At 49.0% G+C, this 25,149-nt stretch overlaps 1 protein-coding gene across 7 annotated transcripts in view; it reads right to left on the bottom strand.

Moving 5' to 3' along the window:
- Positions 1–25,149, bottom strand: part of Pgant5 (polypeptide N-acetylgalactosaminyltransferase 5) — a 274,060-nt gene that overhangs the window by 54,333 nt on the left and 194,578 nt on the right. The window contains exon 5 of one of the 7 annotated variants that reach the window (XM_077698473.1): positions 18,418–18,449. The exons of 5 other annotated variants lie outside the window; for them this stretch is intronic. The gene's annotated coding sequence lies outside the window, so the exon portion shown is untranslated. Of the gene's footprint in view, positions 1–18,278; positions 18,393–18,417; positions 18,450–25,149 lie in introns of those variants that run through there. One more of the 7 variants, XM_077698478.1, reaches the window with a different exon arrangement.

Raw genomic sequence — 25,149 nt, 5'->3', positions numbered from 1 at the left:
GTATTTTTTAATCAGGCGGTAAGGATGTTAACAAATGCCCGCGGGAAGAAAATTTACGACAAGACGCACCATAACAGCACCAGGACATTGAATATTGTGAAGCTTCGATATGTCTTGTCGCCAGTCTTTCAGTACGGTTGGGCTTAACTCGGCAAACTCTATGCAAATAATCTGACCAACTCGAGTTTCGTTCGTCGCCTGGATCAAGGACCGAGGCGAGGGTCGCGTCGTTAGACTACGCCGTACTGCTTAAAGGAGCCGTGCAGGCAAAACAAAAGTTTGGTTCATTCGAAAGATTGCCTCGTCAGAATCATACTGACACCACTTTTAACGCACACTTCGCTCAAACAAGCTACATAATTAGGAAAAAAGGGAACGGCCGTGCTACCCAGTAGCTCATTTCCCGCAACAGAACCTATGATGTCGTAAGCCCTGCTGTGCGATTGGCTGAGGCCGGCAAAAGCAAACGCAAATTAGGCAGGGCTTATTAGCTTGCCAAACGAGGCACATTCTTTTTATTACTGTAAGAAGTGTGGGATGAACAATTAAAGTTACGAGCGAACACGTAACGAGGCAGTTAGTGCGGTACTTTATCCGCTGACACCGCTAACACAGCCATCGGACGCGCTGTACTTGTCTTAAACAACACTGACCGACTGACACAAGTAGCACGGTCGCTTGCGTGACCATGTTTGTCGAGTCATAGCTTACGTTTTACGAAACGACTAGTATGAACCGTAATAAAAATACTGGAGGTGTAGAAGTCCGGCCAGAAGCAAATCGCGAACACCGGCAATTCAGTAGTATTGCAGCGCCATCTATGGAAGTGGACGATAAACAAGATAACCACACACTAACTTCAGTAATATTGCAGCGCTATCTACGAAAGTGGGCGATAAACAGGATAATCAAACGGGCTCCTGTGAGATGGTAGCATCCTTGGTCAGCAAGGCCGTGCTTTAACTACGTCATTGTTGATGCCACGAAAACACAATAAAGCATCGCTTGCTGCCGAACAAGCGCTTAGGGCCCTATAAAACACTAAGTATTTCGAATAACACAAACTTGTGTTTTGTCTCCATGGCCCCTTTAAGCGGCGATAGCCGTCTTGTTCCCGTTCCTGGGAGGACATCCGCTTCGCGAATGCGTTCATTACATTTCGGGCGGCTTCGCCACAAGCGTCCCAAGTTATAGTAAACGGGGCGAGAAATTCCAAATCCGCTCATTTAATATCCCCAGCGATGGCAACCTCGTTTCCCATCGGATGAGACCTGGAAGACTCCCTTTTTCGAAAGAATCTGCAGTCTTCACAGCCCCTTCAATATACGGGCGCGCTTGTATCCAACCCTCCTATTCCACTTGCTTTCCTTTGCGTAAGTACATTCGGTGCTTTCGGGTCCTCCTTTTCAAAATCATGCTGAGTAATGACGACCCATTCAGTCTGATACTCCAGAAGCTGCAAATCGCCATTCAGCCCTCGCTTCCTCAATTCCTTATACTTGATCCGGAGCCCCGCGTCAGTTCCCCGCCTTTCGCCGCCGTTTACGAATCGACCGAACGCCTGAAACACACGGCGCTGTGCGCAGAAAGGAACCCGGCAGTCGCGGGGGGGCTACGCCACCTGGAAATGCCGCAGTCTGCCGGAGTACTGCCGCTAACGGCGCGCTTTGCCGCACCGGAGCAAAAGGCCCAATCCGAATATCGTGCTCACCCGCAACGAGATTCCGAAGTTGCTGGCGAGGCGAAGGCGGGGATACTCGCGTTGTTTTCTTTCTACATCATTTCCCGAAATGTCCAAGTCTTCCCCCAGACTCCTTAAAAAGTAAAGAGAGAAAGAAAGCGTCCTTACAGAGAGAACTATATGGCCTCTATGTTCCAATCGATACTAAGCCAGTTAGAGGACAAGTTTCATGCCACCCCCCCCTACTGTTCTTTCCCGGGCTTCCTTAACTTGTCCCTACCCTCTGTTTCATCCCTGGTAAGCGAGGGGAATGCCCGCTCCGCCGACTTCGCCGTTCGATGTCGAGCTCCGAGTTGCACGGCTTGTGCGCTGCAACCCCCAGCCGCCGTCCCGTGTCCCGTAGTATAATAGAATAGCCATCGGAGCGGATCCTCCACCAGCCCTTATTCAGCACACGAGAAGCTTCCACTGTATAACTATGTACAGGACAGGGGCCCCTAACGACCGAACCTGCTTTCCTCCCCCTCTCCACTTTCCCCTCCGCTCAAATTAAAATGTATTTTATGGCGCAACGGTACGAACACCACGCTCCAGATGTTCCACGAATAACAAGACAGTGCTGTGTTCGCCCCCCCTTTTTTTTTTCCTGGTACACACAACGCTGTGCTACTTTATAACGAATGTTCTACAAATGTGAATCTCACGTATTTGAATCGGCAAGACCTGGTTGCTCTCTGAGAAAAGCGATAAATGGGGTATCTATTGGAGTATCCTCAGGAATGGCTTAGAATCGCGTTTCTCTGCCTTGCGAACTTGAGGATCGGATCGGCGCAAATGCTTTGTCTCGGATTCAGAAGGCCCCGAAACTCGGCGTTTCTCTCACGCAGTTTACGAACTGCATCCGTCTATCACGCCAACCATGCTTTGAGTTTTCCCCCAGTATCAGTAGTTACCTCTGCTTCCGTTGCGAAATCATCGTCGGTTTGTCGCTCCTTTTGTTGATCGGCAGTCTCAGCATTTCGTTGCCTTCGATCGTTACCATGCCGCCCAATTTTGCCGCCTGCTCGGCCTTCCACCTGCTTCACACTCAATTCAACACTACACGACGCGTCCAAACGTGCCCGAAGAATTGGGGTTACAATTCCTTGGGTGACGTATAGCCACCGCTGCAGGCTCAGAACGACGTCACCCCTTTCCGCGCACGGCCGATTGGCTGTCGATACAACGTCACTGCCTTTGCACTAACCCCGTTCCTCTCCCCACCGATTGCGCACCTCTCTCTTGAGTTCATGGAGCGACGCCGTTACTTCCTAGCGAACATAACCTTTATACTGCATGCTAACGCGCCAATAACGGCATGCCAAACATCGAAGAATCTCGGCGCAAGGACTAGATAAAATGTCACGTGCAAAACAATATCTGGAGGACGAATTCAAAGTGCGGGGAAAAAAAAACTGATATGTAATTTACTCAAATGACCCTGCCATCACGAAGCACTTGATACTTACAATCTGATGTTCGCAGCAACCTGCGATCGTATTAAGCGAAACCGCATTCGAAGCGAAGCGAAACCGTATTTACGGGACGAACATAACATATAGGCGCCCGCTGCCAGGCATGGGCATGCGAGCCTGTATTCCGCAGCACGTCAAATTTAGCTAGACACGAGGACTAACAATAGTACACCCGTAAATACTGAAGGCCTACAATACAATCAAGGCTGAATAAATATGCGCGAGCCAACTTGGGCGTCTTTTCCAGCGCACTAAGAAATTTTAGAAACAAAGGTGCGTTTTTCGGGCCCCTAGTAGGTCTCTTTAGCAAGGGCAACATTTTCCACACGGAAAATGTGAACATAACGCAGAATAACATATTTTGCTGAACGCTTTTTAGAAACGTCCGCATTCGACGCCAAAAGTATCTATACCATAGAGCTACGCCAGACGATTTGCACTTGCCTTAAACTCACTAAAACAATCCTTCATTTTCAAATCGGGCTGTTTCACGCTCCGAAGCAACACCTTAGCTATGACTCGAGGCACGCCGTAATGGAGGGCTCCGGATTTATTTAGACCACCTTTTTAACGTGCACCGAAATCGCGACACACGGGTGTTTTAAAGGGACACTGAAGTGAAATGTAAACATTGCGGGATTACTAGCGCAAACTGTAGTCCGGAGTCCCCAGGCCATGTTTCGACCACTCTGGGCGCGTTTACGCGATTTCATTTAGTAGAAAAATTAATTCGAAAATGCTGTCCTCCTCTCTTTACGCTCGCCCATTTTCTGTGGCGTTTTCGTGTGACGTCGGGAGGAGCCGAGCTCGCAATTGGCTGCGCGACTGCACGGCTCCCCGGCCTTCAGACAGAGTCAGTCGGCCCAGCGTTTCGTCCGCCGGCCGCCGACGGGCCGTCGCAATTCGTTGGCTCAGTTGAAACGAAGCCAGGACACGTTTGTGAATGGAAGAATGCGCCTTTCTTTACTTGGTTAGTTTGTACACTGTATCTAGCTCCAAGTCAAGGTCGCTTCACACAAGCGCTGCATAAGCGCACATGCATGCGACGCTTCGCTGACTGGTACGCCAGTAGGAAAATATAAGGCCTCTTGAAGGCGGGAGAAGAGTCAGCGAAGTCAATATAGGTACTAAGGAAATAAAATCAACTGATATTTTTACCGTACAGCGTAAAACTAGGGCGCTGGGCGAACAAGCACAGCGGCCATCAGCACGACTACGCATCTGCGAACGCTTTTCCGTCTAAGAAATGCAATTGCTATGCGTGAGATATTGTGGAAACTTGGGGGATGCTTACTGCACGAGTGCAAAAAAACAAATAGTCACCTAAGCTGCTTGAAATGCCGAAACTAAATAAAAGTGTAAACTGGTTATCATTATATACCTTATATTTCCAAGGTCGGCCGCGCACAGCCGTGGCCGAGTGGTTTGGAGCGCTAGGTATGTCATCGGAAATGTTTTGCAAGTCGCGAGTTCGAATCCCCGCGGGTACCTGCTTTCTTTTTTTATAAGTTAACTTTTTCGTTTTCCGACGATGTTTTCTGTACTGAGTTCACCTTTTTTTTTTTTTGGCTGCAACGTTCATTGCTCCACGAACTAGTTCACAGAACGTGCGCAGGCTGGCACTGGCGCGCTAGCGAGTTCTCGTTGGCGTGCTGTTGCCATAAGCACCGACTGATTGCGGGCAGTGGGCACAGGCCAGAATCAACAGACCCTTGGCCTGGTGCGCACACGCTTTTTACGATACAGGCATGAGGGAGGCAAGCTACAAATATGGGGGAAAAGCGCATGCATTTGAGCGTCTGCGGGGACGCGGAGGGCGTTCATGCACTGCGTAGGCCTCGGTTAGTGAATGCTACGATTCCAAGCCGTCCTGGGAGGCTTATCTTACGCATTTTACAGCCGACACATGGCAGAAGCGCGGTACGATGATTACTGAGATATTGAGAATGCCCATCCAACAACGCCATCGGTTGTGTTTTACAGAACCGAAACCGAAACTTGTTTGATTGCTAACCTTGGGCATCGTCCAATCATAGCGCTCCCTCCTCCCAACGTCACAGCGTCAGTTGGTGCGGCCACCGCAAACCGCGCATAGGAGTTTTTCTTCTTTCGCACTGTGTAAAATAATTACCGATTTGTCAACCGGATAAACGATGAAAAGTGTGCTAATTTGAGCCAGTCTACGCAGTGCAAGCAAAAACGGGAGCTTGACAAATTCACCTCAGTGTCCCTTTAAAAGCGAAAGCTTTCTTAGTGGGACAGATGGCGTTTTGCCAAAAAAAAATGCATTTCCTCATAGACCGGTTGGTCGACTGAAAAGCTTTGACTTGATATCTGGACCCACGGCGCATGCGTGCAACTGGGCTTCCATCGTGTCAAAACAGTTACTTGAAATTCGCGAAATAGGAACGGTTGTAGATAAGACAAATTAGCATCGATCATGAAGGAGAACAATACTATAACCTTATCTCATAAATCCTGTATCGGTATACGTTTAGTTCGTTGGAGTAGATGCGTTTACGTATTGCGCGAAAAATCGTCGCCTAAGTTCGTTCTTCGTTTGCGATTTGGACCCGTGAACGTTTAACGATCGATTGGACGCACTTTCAGCGACGGTTGGACAAACTTTTAGCCAACGTTTTGACGCATTTTTAACGCAGTTTTGATGCGAGAAAGATTTTGCGCTTTCCTCGACTTTCTTTGGGAAGGGGTGGTATACTTTTTCGTCTCTATAGAGAAACCGCTCTTGTTTTAGGCACAACAACGCGGTAAAACCATCCTTCAAGCGTGAACAATGGCTTTACACACATGTCGACTATAGCACCTACGCTAAGATACCTCAAACTTCCCATAAATATCCAGCAATGTTAGAGCTGTGCCACGTCGGGAAAAAATGATGTAATTGGATTAGCTTGGTTTACTGGTAAGAAGTGAAAAGAGTGACAAAAAACGACCTGTTCGCGTAAGCATGCGTATGGTGTGGCATATTTTTTTTTTTTTTACTCGCAGGCTAGCGATAAATTTGCGCGGTTTTGTTTCCTCGGTTTTCAAATTGGTTTTGTTAAGAACCAGCGTTGTTTTTATGCGCCCCCTGTTCATCCGGTCCTCCTGTTTTCACTACGTTAAGAAAAAAAAAAAAAAAAGCGAGACCCATCAGCGCCGCACCGCAGCGGCACAATTTTCTGCGTTTTTTTTTTCTCTATACTTTTTAGCCCTTTCTTTTGTTTATTTAATCATCACGAATTACAAATACCACAAAAAAGAAGAAGCAGAAGAAGGAGCAGCATCGACGCATCTCAATTCGGAAACGATGCGTTCAATCGAAGCAAAGGCAAGAATCCCGCCACACCATCGACACGACAAGAAAGCCGCGGGAAACGTCAGCAACGCGAATAAACTTCGGTGTCCGAGCTGTACCGATAAGTCGAAACGCGTCTGGAGTTAAAAAAGGAAAGGTCAGTGCACGGACGCACCCAGTGGGTTGACAGCTCGGGAAGAGATTGGGACAACATGGCCCCAGGGGGCGTCGTTACCGCAGCGGTGACAGGACGCGCAGCGCCGCGGGCAGCGAGACAGCAAGAGGAGCCAGGGCGTTCGCGAAGTAGCAAGCTTCCCGGGGATGGGAAGCGCAGAAGTAAAGCCCATGGACGACGGCACAACAGAAGGACAACTCGGCAGGCGGGTCGTTTCCTTGCTGGCGCGATCGCAGTAACAGCAGTAGGTGAAGGCAATGGGGCCATTCGTTGCAGATAAATCCATCCTGCCGCAGTTCCTTTACATCAGCGGGAAACACGCCACGCCGCTGGCCCAGTGGAGAAGCAACCGGCTGACATTAAGCGCGTTCACCTGCATATATGCAAGCATCCATATTTGTATTATATATATATATATATATATATATATATATATATATATATATATATATATATATATATATATATATATATATATATATATATATATATATATATATATATATATATATATATATATATATATATATACGTAAAATACAAATCTGGGTGCTTGCACAAGATGCTGATTGCTTGTCTTGCCATCCGGTCGACCCACCTGACGCTGATGACGATGACGACACAGCCTTTCTGCGTGCTATATCTGGACTCCTCCACATTCCGGAAGAACTGCAGTCGTGACCCAGCATTACGATCCATCATCGACAACATCAACTCTGCCTCACCTGACGCGTCGACGGGAATGTTTGTGCTTCGCGATAACATTTTGTATCGCCGCAAGACCGGTCCTGCCGGGCCGGAACTTTTGCTCGCAGTCCCTGCGCACCTGCGCTCCACTGTCCTCCAGCAGCCTCACGACATGCCTACTGCTGGTCACCTCGGCATTTGTCGCACGTATGCACACGCACGCCAGCGTTTTTTTTTTTTTTTTTTTTTTCTGGCCCTGCTTCTACCGTTCCGTTCGCCGCTACCTCAGTTCTTGCGATCAGAGTCAGCGCCGCAAGACACCAACATCGCTTCCTGCGGGAACACTACAGCCAGTCGACATCCCAATAGAACCTTTTTCCGGGTTGGCCTGGACTTGCTTGGCCCTTTTCCCCAGGCGACATCGGGAAACAAGTGGACTGCTGTCGCCACGGATTACGCCACACGCTACGCCATCACGCGTGCTTTGCTGACTAGCTGTGCTACTGATGTGGCAGAGTTCCTTCTTCACGACGTCATTCTCCAGCATGGGGCTCCACGTCAGTTGCTCACCAACCGTGGCCGTTGCTTTCTCTCCCAAGTCGTTGACGACATCCTCCGATCCTGTTCTACTAAACATAAGATAACTACAGCGTACCATCCCCAGACCAAAGGACTTACCGAACACTTAAATCGTACCTTAACCGATATGCTTTCCTGCTACGTTTCCGCGGATCACCGCGACTGGGACGCCTTGCTGTCTTATGTGACGTTTGCCTATAATTCGTCACAGCATGATACGGCTGGGTATTCGCCGTTCTACCTCCTTTATGGCCGTGAGCCCCCCCTACACCACTGGACACCCTCATGCCTAGGTCGGCAAATCAACCCTCAGTGCGATCGGAGTACGCCTGGGACGCATTACTCGCGCCGACCATGCTAGGCAGATTGCCCGAAGCCGGCTTTGTTCCTCCCAAGCTGCCCAGAAAACAATTTATGACCGAAGACATCGGGTGACACACTTCACTCCGGGATCCCTTGTCCTCCTCTGGAAACCTACCCGCCGTATCGCCCTTTATGAAAAACGTCTGCCCCGGTACTGTGGTCCATTTCGCGTCTTGCGCCAAGTTACCGACGTAACGTACGAGATCTCCCCGGTGGCGTCGACGCCTTCGAGTCACGCTACTTCTACAGACATTGTACATGCTGTACGATTGAAGCCATATTTTCCGCCGGACGCTGTAACCCCATAGCGCCGCGACGGCGCTCGTTCCGCCGGGGATAATGACCCGAGGCACAGACAGGCAACTATCAAACTATGTGGTTATTGGGGGGATTTGCCACAGGTTAAACGAACGAGGATTGTGCGACGAGTTCCGGTGGAAGAAGAGGACGAGATGTGATAGTTGCGCCTATGGCGTTTTGAATCTTGCAAATACATTTTTTACGGCATCCTCGCGTTGTAATTATATATATATATATATATATATATATATATATATATATATATATATATATATAGTCTGGAATCAAAAACTCACACAGAGCGCGAAAAAATAAGGTTAGTAGAGACAGAGACACACGAGAAAGACATTGAAAAGAAAAATAAAAGTTTACTGACGTTTCAGGGAGAGGACTCCCTTTCTTCAGAGACTCTGAAGAAAGGGAGTCCTCTCCCTGAAACGTCAGTAAACTTTTATTTTTCTTTTCAATGACTTTCTCGTGTGTCTCTGTCTCTACTAACCTTATATATATATATATATATATATATATATATATATATATATATATATATATATATATATATATATATATATATATATATATATATATATATATATATATATATACACACACACCCACACACACACACACACACAGAGGGGGGCCGTGCTTTCGATAAGGCAGACCGTGTTTATCGGGTTCCTTTGTTGACAGCCTAGCCAGCAGTATAACAGAGGCCTAGTACTCATGACGACCACCCGGATGGGACAAAGTGCCGCTGATGATGAGCAGGTATGGAAGATGAAGAAGCGGGGAAGGGGGCAAATATGTTGTAAGGAAGGTGGCAATGTGCGGACTATAACGTGTAGTCGTAACCAAATCTCAGGCGGCTCATTGAAAACAAGCGCGCACGCACGTAATCCCACACGCGTGCACAAGTAGAGTACATACGTCATTTGTGTTTTATAACGTTCGGAAATTCTTGCGAACAAATCGGGCAATGCTTAGAGACACGAATGGTGTTTTAACGTCTTTTCAAAACTTGTACTTTACTTTTATAAACAACTCAGCAGCACTTTTATGGGTGCACAGGGCTTTACTCTCGTAATGGACAAAAACTTAGTAATAACGCGAAAACGAGGCGACTGAATCTGAAGGACCTTGTAGCAGTTTTGGACAAGTCATCTTGTGATTTTAAAACTGATAGCCGCTTTGATTTGTAATTATGAATGACGCAGTCCAGCCAAGACGCCGATGCGATGCCGCTATGCAATTTGGCCTGATTTCCGTAATGTCTTCCGCAATTCTGTACAAGCGTTCACTGACGAGGTAACCTGGAAGGAAGTTTCGGGAAGCCGTAGCCAAAGTGAACAACATTTTGTAAACACCTAATGATGAACTGCGATGACCGATAACTAATCATTGCTAAATTTGAGTATTTCAGCGCATTTATTTCTCTTGGCTAGAAGAATTTCGTTTCAGGCTATGCAGCCCCACTCAGTGTTAAACATGCACGTTAGCAGCAAATCTTCCAGGGCGAAGTCAAGATTAACACGATTGGAATGATAATCCTTCATAGGGGAAAAAGAGGGGGGGGGGTGGAGGGGAGGTAATATCGGGCGATACCGGGGGTATAAGACCACTCCGCGAAGCGAAGGAGGCGGCAGAAGTTGGTCCACGCACGCCAGCTACGGTGTACGAGCAAAACAAAAAAAACAAACGCATAGGGAATTCAGCCGTTATTGTTGCTCGAATCGCCGAAAGCAACCGACCTTGAACGTCTTCCCACATCACGAGAAGTGGATATTTACCACTTGCCTGAAACCGGAAATACACCCCTTGTTTAAGTGTACCACTTTCCCAACTCTTGAGAACCCTTCTCTTCTCTTAGATTAGGTAAACTTAGGGAAACAACATTGCGTCACATTAAAGTTCGTGAATTAAATGCTCTTCCGACCGGGCGCTTCAACGTGGCCCTCTCTGCAATGCTAACATTTTAGACCCATGCTTCACCAGAAAGCCAATAAGGACATGCAGTGATAAGACGAAGTCCGCCTGAGTGAATCGATGGAGCGAATAAGAAGCCGCCCGCCGCTCCGGCTGCAATAAGCCGTACGCTATAAGCGCTATGCGAGGCTCCCGGCCGTGCTTCAGCATAGGGTGCATATATGCGCAGCAATCCCGCGCTGTTCCTCCGGAGGCCTTCATTAAGTCCAAAGCGGCAAACCTTCGGGCGCCATGTACATCGTCCATCACTGGATAGAGAGAGACAGAGAGCGGACGGGAGGAGTGTCTCGTAATTTAGATGCGGAGCTTAAGGAAAAAAAAAAACAGTAAAATCGAGCGTTCGAAGAACACTGCGCCATCCTCCGCCGGGGGATCTGCGCCCTAAGCACGGGGTTGTCCTCTCCCTCGCCAAAAAAGTGTCGCTTTCATCCATGCGCGGCGCCGCGAGTCAAATTATTCGCCGCGGACGCCGAACCATTAGACGCCTGCGCGCACTCCCAGGGGAAGGCGGTGGAGGAGGATGGGATAAATGCTTGCATCGCGTGAACGCAGTGAAACGCAATTAGTTCAGGCGCCGTTGCTGCCGCCGCCCAATCGGCGTCGCTATACCCCACCGGCCGGCGCCACCAACACTGCCCAGCATAGAGAGGAGGCCTGGCGATTAAATATTCACCCCCGTGTACTCCCGCGCGAAGCGTGAAATCACCTCGCACCTTCCCGCGAAAATATCGAGCAACATTTCCCGCCAAGAAGATCAATCACTGACCGCACGACACGACGCCGACGTTAACCGACGCACCAGGCCTTTTCGACTAAGAGGTGTTAGCCGCACACTTCCCTTGCTGGTTTGCCATGCCGAGTCCTCCTTATAGGTCGTCTCCGCCGCGATGCAGCAGTTGCGAGCAGTGCCGGCGAAGCTGTAAGACGGCGAAGGCCGCGGCAATCCTTAACGCATGAGTAAATGCACTCCCGCGTTTAATTAACGCCGCTCAGGAGAGTGCGAGGCCGCGTCGTCTGCATCTGGGGGCGCCGCGCTACTTCGTGCAGGGTGCGATATTCGCCGTTAGAGTCGTCCGCGCCCCTTCTTCGCACGGTCCGTTTGCGACGTTGTAGAAACTAACACGCTCCAAGAGAACGGACGGGAAGGAAGGAACGCAGGTGGCGGTGTGGCGGCGCATGGAGAGTCTCTACAAAGGCGGCGAGTTCTTCTCTGCCGTTATTGGATGGACTGTAGATTCAATTAGTACGCGTGCGACGGCGGAGGAATCTTATTGACATGCAGCGGCCGATACGGTCGATTGAAACGCGGCAGGAAAGAGTGAGCGAAGAGAGTGGGAGGGAAACTCCTCATTTCCCTCTTTCCCTTCTTTTGAACAGCGTACGTACCATGTCCTTACAGCGTTTACTGCCTCAGCACACAGCGCGCAGGGGCTGTTCTCGTCAACAATGAACAAGTTACTTCATATTATTCGAAGCTGAAACTAACTTCTCCACTTCTTTGTAGCTAACGAATGACGATGAGGCGACGCGCCGTGTAAGGAACAATGGAGTGATTAAATCAAGCACCATTTTCTCCTTGGACGCCGGTACAGATCAGTGAAATTTAAAAGCCCGAACTGTACTGCTAAACTTCGCTGAGCACTGAAACACTGACGTGCGCTCACAAGACGCGTTAATCTACTTCGCGCCTGTCCTTCCGTCGCTGATAGTACAGCAAAAAAAGGCTCGTGTAGATGATATTAACGTGTATTTTCAACTGGCAGAGTTATAGCGGCGGCCCCGAAAAGAAATCACTCGCGTTCAACGCACGCGGGTGTGCGCGCCCCCCGGTTACGTCACTCCACAGATCCTGCCAATCGATTGATTGATTGTAGGGTTTAACGCGCCGACGCAACGCAGGCGATGAGGCGCGCCGTAGTGGAGGGCTCCGGATTAATTTTGACCACTTGGGGATCTTTATCGTGCGCCGAAATCTCGTACACACGGGCGTTTTTGCTTTTCGCCTCCATCAGAAAAGCGGCCGCCGCGGCCGGGAATCGAACCCGCGACCTCGTGCTCAGCAGCGCAACGCCTTAGCCACTGAGCCACCGCGGCGGGTATCCTGCCAATCGCAGCGCTGTTCGGACATCAAGCACCCCGCGCCTCTCGTGTGCATCCGTGCCCTCAGTCGCACGGCAGCAGCTTCCTCTTTAAGAGAAACTTATTACTCCAGGTACACACCCAGTAAACGACTGGTAGCGTCTCTTTGACCTTCAAGCTCAGCTAAAGTCAAGCAAGCGCCTCGTGCGGTTTCGCAATGCTAATGGAAGCCCCACAGACCACGATTCGGCCGCCGACCGAACCGATTCGCGGTACCGACGGAGATCACTTTCGGATATCACCGATGCAGCAATCTCTAAATTTCTATGCGCACGTCTCGATTTATGAGAACGCTGTGCCACTCCCTCCTAACGACCGCCTCTGCATTACTGAGAGCTTTGCGTTGGCCTGGTACAGCACTTCCGCGTAGCATGGTCACGCGACGTGGTTTGTCATTACGTGCGGAACCACGGCGCGACGCGATAAGGGCTTTCCTCCTCTCCTTGTTACCGGCGAGGGGCCGCGACTCACTCCGCGAAGCCTGCGTCCAACTCCTCCCCCGCACTTACACATCCTGCTCTCTCCGCTGTTGCCGCTTTCTGATAACTGGACTAGTACTTTTACCGCAACGTCACGTTTAGATTTGTGTATCGGCTTTCGGAGTATACAGAAAAAGAACGATACGACTTTTTCGAGCGTTTTGTAAATAAAGAAAAAAGCATACGCGTCTGGGCGCGCGCGGGGGGGGGGGGGGGGGGGGGGGAGTTGTTTGAGGTGAACGGAAATGTTTTCCCCCAAAATTACGGTGGTGTTTCAACCATTTCTTTTTCATGCAAAGAAAATGTGGACTCAGCTTCCTCACTTGTGCTTGCAAGATTACGTCAAGGGTGCTCTTAGGCTGCAAAGTCAAAGGTCAGGTCATCGCCCCCGCCCCTCTTGCATATCCTCCTCCATCGACACCAACGTACTATTCAAATTCTAAACGGAGACAAAAAAAACAAAGAACGTACCGGTCTCTTTCGCATTCCTAGCCCTTCTCTCTCTCTCTCTCTCTCTCTCTCTCTCTCTCTCTCTCTCTCTCTCTCTCTCTCTCTCTATCTCTCTCTCTCTCTCTCTCTCTCTCTCTATCTCTCTCTCTCTCAACAAGAGAGAAACATGTGTGAGCTTATTCAGAGTTAACAAAGTAAATGTAAATGCCCGACTAGCATTCGCGCACTGCACGCGCGGCCGGGAGAAATGCAGTGCGAAAACACCCGCTTTGAAGCGGGTTCTCTCCCGACGATCCTGCTCTGAAACAATGCAGAATTCTCTGTATTCTACAGCAGGGTGGGGCCAGCCATTTGAATTCCGGCCGTTTCGCTTCTATTCCCCGCCTGTGCGCGGCTGAAAATAAAGCCGTCAGCATTGTGGCCCGTTACGCCGAGAGGCTTTTTCGCAATGTAGAACGCATCATCCTTTGCCACAGCTCGCAACAAAGCCACTCCCATTATTCCGCCAATCTTGTACCGCCGAAGCCACCCCTGAAGCCAGACGCCATTTCCATACGCGGGCGTGCTTATACACAACTGATTCCCTTTGCTCAAGCTACAGCCACAGCCAGCAACGAATGAAACATCCGGAAAATCGTCCGTGGTGGCGCGTAGATAGAGACCAGTATGCGTATGCAGAGTTCTACTCGCTTTTCAGAGCGGAGTTTTAAAACGTGATGGAAGCGACAAACTTCGAAGGAGGACGGCACGACGAAGTAGAAGTAGTAAAATAATATGCGAGAGTATGCGCAAGCGTCGACCAGGGTGGGGGCCGTCGCCAACGCTTTACATCGAGCCAGCCGGTTGTCTCGACTCTGCTGCTTAGTGCGACTCGCTCGTTGGATTGTCCACGGGTCGAGCGACGTCGCGGCGGCGCCCACAAAAGTGGCGTTTGCATTCCTCGAGAGCAAAACAGGACTCGCTCGGCGGTTCACACGCGCGCGCGTTTTGGCGAAAGCAGACAGTGAGGGGCAGACCGAAAGAATGCGGCCCCTCTCCTCCCGCAAGGAGAAATTCCTCGCGTTCGGGCACAGCTCGTTCGTTCGTCCGCTAACGCAAATGCGCTCTCTGCCGGCGCAAGCGTGCACGGTCCCGTCGAGTTGACTGAACTAGGGAGAGTAGTTGAAGCTGCCAGCCGCACTCGATCGAAGATGGCGGGGAGAAATAAAATTAAGGGAATGTACACAAAGCACGAAAGTAGATACTCTCGCATTTACACTGCGCGCAGCGTTTTTTTTTTTTTTTTTTTTTCTTCCAGGTTTTCGCTAACGCGTTTCTTTGAACGGCGCTGCACTGGCTTGGAAAGACGGAACGTGACCGCTCAGGCTGAGTGTAACGAGTAAACCGTGCTGGCGCAGTGGTAATCGAAGTTAAGGGCCCCGAAATATTTTTCCTTTTCTCTCTTATTCCTCTCGGTTATGGACTGCTTCGGTCAGTCGGCGTGACATTGTACGGGCAAGCCCCATTACCGGTTGGTTGCCTGTTTGTGTGCGATGGAAATGGAAACAAGTGGAGCCTGTGCTTTCGAAACGGGATAAAATAAATAGGGGAGACGTAGGATTCCGTGATCGAGAACCAGTACGTCTTTAAGAGCGTATATCGACAAACACGTCGCACGCTCGACAGACTATGCGAACGCTGCAGACAGCAGGAATAATACACTTTCAAAAACTGTACGGTGCAAAATGCACGCCCAACTTACATGCACCACACTAGAATGTAACTGCTACACAGTCACTTTCCCCCGTGACAGCCTGCGCTTCCGATTTTTGTTTCTCATCTTATTTAGGGGATATTAATTATGCATCATAAAATACACAGCGTAGCAATAATGGCCAGGAGACGTGTCGACAGCAACCACGCCATTTAATTATTTTTCTGTGAGTTGGCGCTTACATTGTTGATCGTCATGATCGCGCCGATATCATTACAATCGGTCAAGAAGCATGCCTTTAAAGGGTGCTCCACCGCACGCTTACGTGCGCAGCGGTGAAAGCAGCAAGAGAGTTTAACCTGCTTGGTAGTTAACAGCGAGGGAAATTATTATACGCCTCGGGCGCTGCCTGTAGGGCGCCACTGAAATCCTCCTAGCGGCCCGTTTCAAAAGCAGCCGCGGGAGGCTGCGGCCCGCTCCCCACTGTACGTTCGCGACTGAGATTTACATTATGTATGCGTTGGAAATACACATTCGTGTGGAGCAGTCACTATGTTCGAAAATGTGGTGTGTTTACGAGAGTGTAAATGTTTCTGACGCAATAATTGTGCGGTGAATTCGGTCTGTGTAAGCGCCAGGTTGTGTCACAGGCCGGCGTCGCGAAACCTGGTTGATAGCTACAACGATAATTTATGGTAATTACAAAACTTGAGATTACATGTGCCAAAGGAGGCAAAATCTGCGAGGCCACGCAACGCTGAACAATTTCATTACGTTCGCATAACCATAGGCAATTTTATTTTCATGAACTGCTTTTTTAATCCTATTGGCGAAGGGAGAAAAAGCCGTTGCTTCGGGTGGGCTTCACAGCCCCGCAACTGAAAACGGCGCGCATTTTGTGGCGCGGCAACTAAATTCATTACTTCTCGAACCGGAAACTAGGGCTGGGCGTACATCGGTTAAAAATTTTAACCCGATTAATCAGCATGGTTTAATCGGTTAATTGACCGATAAATCGGCTGCGTTCGTTCAAAAAGAAAAATGAAGTAACATTTTGATATTACTGATAGTAATGTAATGATAAAGCAATATCTAAACGCTCTCTGTCTGTTAACAAGCACTCCAGATGGGGTAAGCAGATCATTATCATGGCGCCGATGCGAGTTGGGCGCTTATCACCGCGTTCGTCACTCCCACTGTTTATGAAATTAGGAACACCGCCACTGGCCGCAATCGCAGAGGGCGACGGCTTATCGTGGTTTACTTACGCCAGAGGAGGAGGAGGAATAAACTTTATTTATGCGAGCCTTACGTGCTGCTGTCTGGGCACCCGCCTGGTGGGGGGGGGGGGGGGGGGGGGGCTTCCTCTAATCCGGGATACCCTGGCCTGCGCTGGCCACCCGGGCCCTCTCTACCAGGCTACGCTGGGAGGAGAGGTCTGAGCTGGTCAGCTGTGCCACCCACTGCTTGTACAGAGTTTATGCAACGCTAAAACGGTGTGAGTGTACGCTCGCCGTTTTCTGTACAGTGTATAGAACGTGCAATAAGAGTAACCCTTATCCAGTCTTTCGAAAGCTAGTATCAGCTTGCGATTTTATTCACTGTTATCTCTGACTAAACTTTAACAGTTTTCTGTTGCGACTTAAGGCGTGTTATGTGAACACGAATACGACCGTCAAACGCTTGCTCGTAATTTCAACATGACACTGTTGATACATTTTGCTCACATGACTTCAACTGATTAGCTGGTTAAGAAAATTAATCGGGACTAAAGCATTAATCGATTAATCGGAAGGTTAACCGATCCATCGCCGACCCCTACCGGAAACTGTGGCCTCCACGCGTCCAGCTTCGTACGTAAGGCAGAGTTTGGGTGCCTGGAGGCGCTAGCCTTATTCTACATATTCAACACATTACCCAGCGAAACGTGTGTGGGGCAGTTGTCAAGAACGATAGCACTTCTCAAAGGTTTGGTTGAGGCCAGCAGCAACCTAGTTTCTGAACCGTTAGTCAAAACGTTTCCTTATCTTTATGACCGCCATTACTACAGCCTCAGCCAGGAGACCAGCGGGATTGACTGACTGCAATCGATATCGTGCGATGAATATGGACGCGTTCATTAACTTCTCGCACCCAATATGACGGGCACCAGGCCAGAAGAAAAAATCTGTCCGCAACGCACCTACAGACTACAGAGCCCTGGAATTCTTCTCGAGGATTCCGCTCCCCATTCCAATAGATTACACACAACCCTGATGAGAAAAATTGTCAATGCCCTCTTTTCAAAGGGGACGTGGCACACGTTCCTCCAAAGAAACAGAGTGCGGGTGATTGCGAGTGAACGAATACACTGACTATCTGTCGTCGCATTCGAAGCACTCAAATATTGCCTCCACACTGAAATTAAAGCACTTTTTTTTTACCAGCTCTCCCAGGACGCTGGTCACGCCATGTTTTCCCGGTCCGTCCACAGTATTTCTTTTCAGTCTTTTCCGGTGTTTGAATCTTGCATTGTTATTTCCTACACAAGCGGACGAGAGCAGATATGTTTTTTTTTTTTTTAATCTCGAAGTACCCATGGTTGAAACGCTTCTCACGGTACCCCACATATCATGTTGCTTGCACGAGCCAGCGATTTACGCCGTTGACACCGTACCCGACGACCAGCGAGGCATACGCCGATACATATGGAAACTCCAAATACCAAACTTATCGCATGAGTAAAAAAAAAAAAAGTGTACGAAATTTGGGACACTACACGTTCAGTCACTACACGTTCAGACACTACACGTTCACTTTAATCGCACACTACCGAGCATTTGACTCTAAAAGAGGTTATCGCAAGCTCCGTTCCGCACTTCAAAAAAAAAAAAAATCGGAGCGAAGTGTATTTTTCGGCAGACCAAAAGCGAGAACACCAAGGGGCCGACGCACCTTCCTCTCAAACGTGCACGGCAGCGGCAGTTTCCTAGAAGTCGAGTCTCGAGCGCGAACAAGTCGACGCGTCAGCGTAGTTTTCGGCAACACATCTATAGGATCGAATACACCAAGGAACCCTGCTCGACAAACTCACCCTCCGCTCAGACGTGGTGCGGAATCGGTTTCCTAGGGAAAAAAAAAAAGACAAAAGAAAAAACAAAAACAGAAACAAAACAAAAACATAAGCACCCGACAGAAAGTAGCGGAGGGGACGGATACAAGAAGCACCTCTTCCCCCTCTTCGATCGTGACTCCACTCCTTGGCCTCCCCGCCCCGCGGAAAGGGGAGGGGGGTCCCCAAGCGACAGCAGCAGCGAGAAACCGCCGCAATGAGTCCCACGCCACAAACACTTCCACGCATTCGAGTCACCGAGACGAACAGGGAGCAAGCATTTCGCTTTTCTCCCGTTTCGCGCTCTTTTCATACTCCAGTTATCTCCTTTTTGTCTTCCTCATCCCCCATTTTCCAAAGCCGACGACGCATCCACCAGGCTGGCGAAGCAATACACGAAGGCGTCTGGGAAGACACTGCAGTAAATCGGGCGGCGACAGACGGGGGCAAAAAATAACAATGATCGCGGGGTGAGTCTCGAGGCGCCATTTTCCAATATACCAGTTTCTGGAAGAACTCGGCCCAACATTCCTTGCCCTCCGAACAGTAAGAAATAACAACAACAACAATAACAACAAAAAAAAAAACGATCAAAAATAGGGTGACCCTGTACAATAAAATTCGCGAGAAATAAAAGTAAATAACGACGGGGATGACAAAGATACAGGGCGGGAGTTGTTCGTATACGCGGCATGCAAACTGTGTGTGCCGGCGGCAGATAAAAGATTGGCGCAGCCAATGCGGTTCTCGCCCCGTGTGTTGACTTTTCCATCGCAGAGCCGCGAGGAGCCTTCCTTCCACACCCTCTTTATATGCTCCGAGAAGCGACTGTTTTGTCTTCGCTTTTTCTCGCTTCGAGCCGTAAAAAAATCCTTTCTTCAATTCCGAGACAGCGTATACACGTCGCTTCCGACGCCTTCGCGAGCTTCGAAACTAGCGAATGCACTCGAAAGGCGCCAAATGCGCCAAACGCTATTCGGAGCACTCGTCGCAGCCGCCGGCGGGGCGGCGAGTTAGAGAAGTGTGTGTACCGAGTCCATTGTACACATCGACCGAGCGCTACAGCGCAGCGAAGGCTTGTGCATAACAACAACAAAAAAGTAAAGGGCGTTGAACGCTGCTAACGGGTGTGATCTGCAGTAGAGTCACGCGGGGTGAGAGCTTGTTTACTGCGGCCTGCCAATTGATCAAAAGTGTAAGGAACACTCAACCTTTAAAAGAAGTACACGTAGAAAAGGCGGCACGAGGTGGCGTCACGATCAATCGGGAGTACCTGGGGGAATTGTGCACGAGGAAAATGTACATGAGGGCAATATTCGACTTCCAGAAGCCCTGGAATTTAAAGGTAGCACAGAGTGAGTTAACCTCAAGGCTGCCGAGGAGACGAAAATAAGTTTATAGTGCTGGTGGACGAAAAGCAGAGAGGAAAATATGGCCTCCGACAGCTACCACCTGTAACAAAAAAAAAGTATTCTGTGCCGAATAAGTATTCCGTGCCTGCCCTAAGATCAGCGCTAGTATTAAACGGAGAGCATATCACATAGGTATATTAGCTTTTTTTTCTTAAGATGACACGTCATCACCCCGCTACAAAGGGTATACCCCTAGCAATCATCATCACCATCATCATCAGCAGTACGACGAGCCCAGTCTGACACATAAACCTATTATGTCGAAACAGCACATTTAGAATGACCGCTTGAATCAAAACGCCTAAAAGTCACCGAAATCATTTCCACGGGCTGCGCCTTTGAATATCGAACCATCTATTACGCCGAACCAACTATCGATTCCATATAAAATAGGCTGTATTGCCTATTCCGAACATCGTATTGCCTATTCCGAACATATTAAAATCTGAGAGAGTTGATTAGGTGTGTAGTTACCAGACACAGGGGCTTAGTGCGACGAGTCTGCGAACTCTGCTATTATGTAGGCGACCGCAAACGGCTAAGGATTGTTAGTTACCGCCTCCCGCGCAATCAACGCCCAGCAGCAGCACAACGGTACATGAAGCCGCGTAAAGCTTTATTTTCCGCGCTTTTCTTTCAGGACGCGTGATTCAGCACACGAAACATATGCGACGAGAAAAGGCAATCACCGGCGAATTGCAGCTTCTGATTTGCTTTCTTTCAACGGTGTTTGTTTTCGCTGTTCCGCCAGGCTCAACAGGGATGTAACGACCGCTCGCAATTTACCGAGAGTAGTTTTTTCGTGCGAGAGATAAAATCGCAGAAAGTAAATGCGGAAAATAAACATGCACACTGAGAAAGACGAGTAAGGGGCGAACGCCGGGCTTTGTTTGTTTTTTCGGGTAAACAGTAATCGTTTTACAAATCAATCACGCATGCCATGATTGCGTGTAAGCATTAAAAATGCGCGCAGCAGTTAACTGGAGGAATCTTATTCCTTATTGCCGAGCAACGCCGTCTGTTTTGTCGGCTACACGTACAAAGCCAGAATGCATTAAGAAAAAAAGAAAAAGAAACAACCGCGACTAGTTTGTGCATTCTCACCTCGCATTGTTCCCCACTCTTATGTTCCCGCAGCCTTTTTTTTTTTTTTCGCGCCGAAGTTTGCAAGATTAAAAAGCAGAACATTTGTCAATAAGTTGAGGGGACGTTAGGCAGATTCAATTTTCAATCTCCTGCTTTTCTGATAAAATAACATCGCGTTCGCATTTCGTGCTGCCACGCCACCCAGTTTCAAAGAACAAACAAGGCCGGCTGTCCTGCTTTTTTTTTTTTTTTTTGTAAACACTCGCGTGTTTAAATTCGTGCGCTTAAATGTTAAAAAGATTTTCACGGAAAGCGAGTTTCAGAATTTTTTGTCGCCATGCAGGTTCGAAATACCCTTTTGCTTCTACGCGAGTAACAAGACACTCCACAGCTGCGGTCACTGGCTCCCAAAAAACCTCAAAGGTCGCTGTTCTCGGAAATGCCAAGCTAAGCAATACGACCACATGAACTTTAACACGAGCCAGCTACAGGGAGAATGAAGGGAAAGTATGGGACGCCAACATAGAACTACATGACGTGGACCGGCCGCCGATGACGTGTGCGAATATACTGTACCAAGCCGCCAGGCAGTTTTCAAAGCAGCCTTATCGCGCCGGAACTTTCCACGTCGTCCTACGCCGTGCTTATCGGTGCGAAAGCACCACGAAGGCCACGGCCGTGACAGTCCGAGTTACGCAATGCTTCCGTTAGCTGGCGAAGGGTTTGCCCAGGATATGGAGAAAGTGGACTGGTTGGCGTATTATCAGGACGTGAGCAAACAACGCTAGCAGAGGTATACACTCAGGTGATACTACAGACAAAGCGTTGTGCTGGTAAACTACCGACGCAAAAGCCATTTCGTGATCTATGGATGTAAACAAACGACATGCCACGCTGTTCGATTGGCTGAGACGCGAAATGACGTCATTATTTAAAGTTATTACGACAGTTGAGGAAGCAGTCTGAACCCGGCCTAAGTCTGCGTCCTTTATTGAGCGCTGTTAGAAAAAGGGCAACCTTTGAAAGGAACGTTCGTGTCGCTCTTTTATCTTCGAAACAAGAAAATATGGATTGGAAATGAAGTCTCGTATCAGCCGCCTTCCTCCCAGTCGCAGCGATTAGGTTTACGTGACCGTTACGTGTCAACACGGAACTGGGCAAGGCCACGGTTATAAGAATAAATTGAGGCAGAACCCATCCTAAGGGGAGTAATGGCCTACGCAAAAGCGATTACCATTGTGCGGGTGGTGGTGGGTATGCAATGGACGACCAAGGCTGCTTGACCACAGGAGGCAGTCATGCACTTTGCCTCTAGTGGCTGAGTGGGGGAAATGAAGAACTACAAACACACGAGAGTTATTGGGTTTTTTTTTTTTTTGCTCAACCCACGGTGGTATGTCAATGCCGGTGATCTTGAGGCGATCGCTCTGACTGATGCGGCAAGTATGCGTTAGCAGTGCGATTCCGGCCAGGTGAAAGATTTAATAGGTTGAACTGAACTCCCTTGTCCCATCCTCCTCCTCCTCCTCCTCCTCCTCCTCCTCCTCCACCGCCGCCGCAGCCCTTCCCATGAAGACGAAGTGCAAGTTTGGTTAACTGCCTTGTCCCGGCAACAAAGATACCATTTTTTCTTCGCAAACATTAAACAAGGAATGGATATATTAAGGAAAACAGAGGAAGCAGTGGCGACTCCCAAACCACCTTCCGATGACGTCTCTATGACGTCACAAACTTGTACGATTGGCGGCGGCTGACAAAAGCAACCACCGAGAAATACGACTGTAGTGCGATTGTATCCTATCACTTGAATTCTTAAGTTCGTATCTTATCTCATCATATCTTATCAATTCGTATCGATTGCATCTTATCACTTATAGTGCAATTGTATCAACGTGCTGTTAACACAATGACAACTATAATTTAAATGCTGGCCTCTATTTCGCAACTTCTGCCCATACGGCGTCACCGTAGCACGAAGTTTTAAGGTTTGAAATGCTAATCAGATCAATAAAGATGAAGACGTATACTGTTGAAAATTAAGCGCGAACTTAAAAACACGGACCAGAAAGAAGGACGACACCGGCGCTTTGTCGTCCTTCTTTCTGGCCCGTGTTTTAAAGTTCGCGCTTAATTTTCAACAATGTATGTTCACCAACTAGCTCGACTCTCAATTTACTTCATGAATACACACACACACACACACATTACCCGACCTGGTCCCACCGTCTCGGCGCATTTATTGGTACACGATACTACCTCCAGTTTCCCACTGTTAATGGCACACGATACCACTTCCAGGTCCACCTCTCGTGAGGCCAGATTGATTTTGGGGTCAATGCGCCGAAGCTACACATGGGCTTATAAGGCGCGCCGTAGTGGAGGGCTCCGGATTAATTTTGACCACCTGGGGATCTTAAACGTGCGCCTAAATCTCGCACGCACGGGTGTTTTCGCTTTCCATCTCCATCTCACAAACAGCCACCTCGGCCGGGATCGAACCCGCCTCCTTGGGCTCAGCAGCGCAACGCCTTAGCTGCTGCGCCATCGCGGCGGATCCTCGCGTGACGGCAGCACCCCCGCCCGGTGGCGTTACACACTAGCACCAGTCGCTACTCTCACCCCCTGCCAGCCACCTGCAGTGAACTGCTCAATTCCTAGCGCTCCAGTTGCCGGACGCCGATCTGAAATATATATTGCGAGCGCCCTTGGCCATTCCCGCAGTGAAGTTTGGCGGAGCCATTCTTGGTGCGAGGACTGTGAGCTTATTACAATGCTCGTTCTTCATCTGTACATGATCCTCATGAATAGCTGACGGCCCAGCACTTCGTCCTCATCCACTGTAGATACTCATCACCATCGGGTGTGCGCGTGGGTTCCTCGCTTGAGCTTCCGAATAAACAGTCGCCCTGAACATCGAGCGAACCTTTCCTCTCAATATAAATATCCACACCTCCCTATTCGAGACGAGCTTAATCGCGACCTTGATTGCATTTCTCATGTGGTATTCTGTTTTGCAGTATACTATGTTATTTTAAAAACGATTTTTTTTTCAGCTCTCAGGTTCGCATCCGTTTGGGAAATTGTTGCTTCATCTGGCTTCAAACTGGCGCCTAACACACAGATTTAAAACGGGGTAGTACTAAATTAACAAACACGCCAAACATACAAATAAATCACCCTTATTTCGACTGCGACGCTGACGTACTCGACAGCAAGAACGAGACTGACGCTAAGTGAAAAAAGGAGAGAGATAGAGAGAGAGAGGGGGGGGGGGATGGAGAGAGGGGGGGGGGGGCATACACGCTTTCTGTCCGCCAGTAGCATTTTGCGCTCGCAACAGAAAAAAGGAGTTCGCCAGATCTAACTTTCAAGTTAACATTTGTTTTTTCATCGTTTCTCCCTCCTTCGTCAACTTGTCAACTCCCCCTCCATCCGGGGACACTTTTCTTTTATGCGCAACCTGCGAGCAGCTGGGGCCGTGCACTGCCGCTTCAAAAACTCGGACGCTATGGGTCGCCTCATTCTGAGAGCCCCAAAAGCGCGAGGCAGTGGTTTTGACAGCGCGTTGAAGGCCGTCACGGTCTCAAACTCGTCAACCCGCCCACCCACGCCTCAGAACCGCGTCCGCCGTCGGCGCTATCGACAGTTCGCAGAGCGGAAAGATGGCTTCACCCTGTCGCTCTGGAGCTCAGTTAGAAAGCCTGCCGGTTTTTCTAGACAGCACGTTTGATGTTGATTCGTTTTTGCCGCACAAAAATTGTTACTCCGAGCTTGAGAATTTTTCCCACTGCAAGAGCAGCAAAATCCGCTCATGGTTAAAAACGAAGAAAAAAGACGCCTGGAGATAACAAGCTCTGGCAAACTCGCCTTCACTGCAGGAGTTGTCTTTGTAGCGCGGGAATCGAAAGATAGCCCAACCACGAGAAAGATATCCAGCGCAGATTAGACATGGGCTAGAAGGAGGAAGGGACTGGGGGGCTGGCACTTTCAAGTTATAAACAGAAGCCTACTTCTGTCGCGGCAAAGAGTACTCTACAACCAATGCGTACTGCCAGTGATAACTTACGGGGCAATTTTACTTGCCAAGCCAGCTATTCCAATCACTCTTCCTTGCTTCCTTGCCAAGCCAAGGAAGAACGCTAAATGATATAAAACGAACATTTATGTTTAGGGAGCAAAATAGGGCGGAAGGTAACTTCTAGGTCGAAATTAGGAG

This window comes from Haemaphysalis longicornis, unplaced genomic scaffold (genome assembly GCF_048455015.1).
Source record: "Haemaphysalis longicornis isolate Haplotype H1 unplaced genomic scaffold, Haemaphysalis longicornis Haplotype H1 scaffold_2, whole genome shotgun sequence".
Taxonomy (NCBI): Eukaryota; Metazoa; Arthropoda; class Arachnida; order Ixodida; family Ixodidae; genus Haemaphysalis; species Haemaphysalis longicornis.
This window is presented reverse-complemented; position numbering and strand designations above follow the sequence as displayed.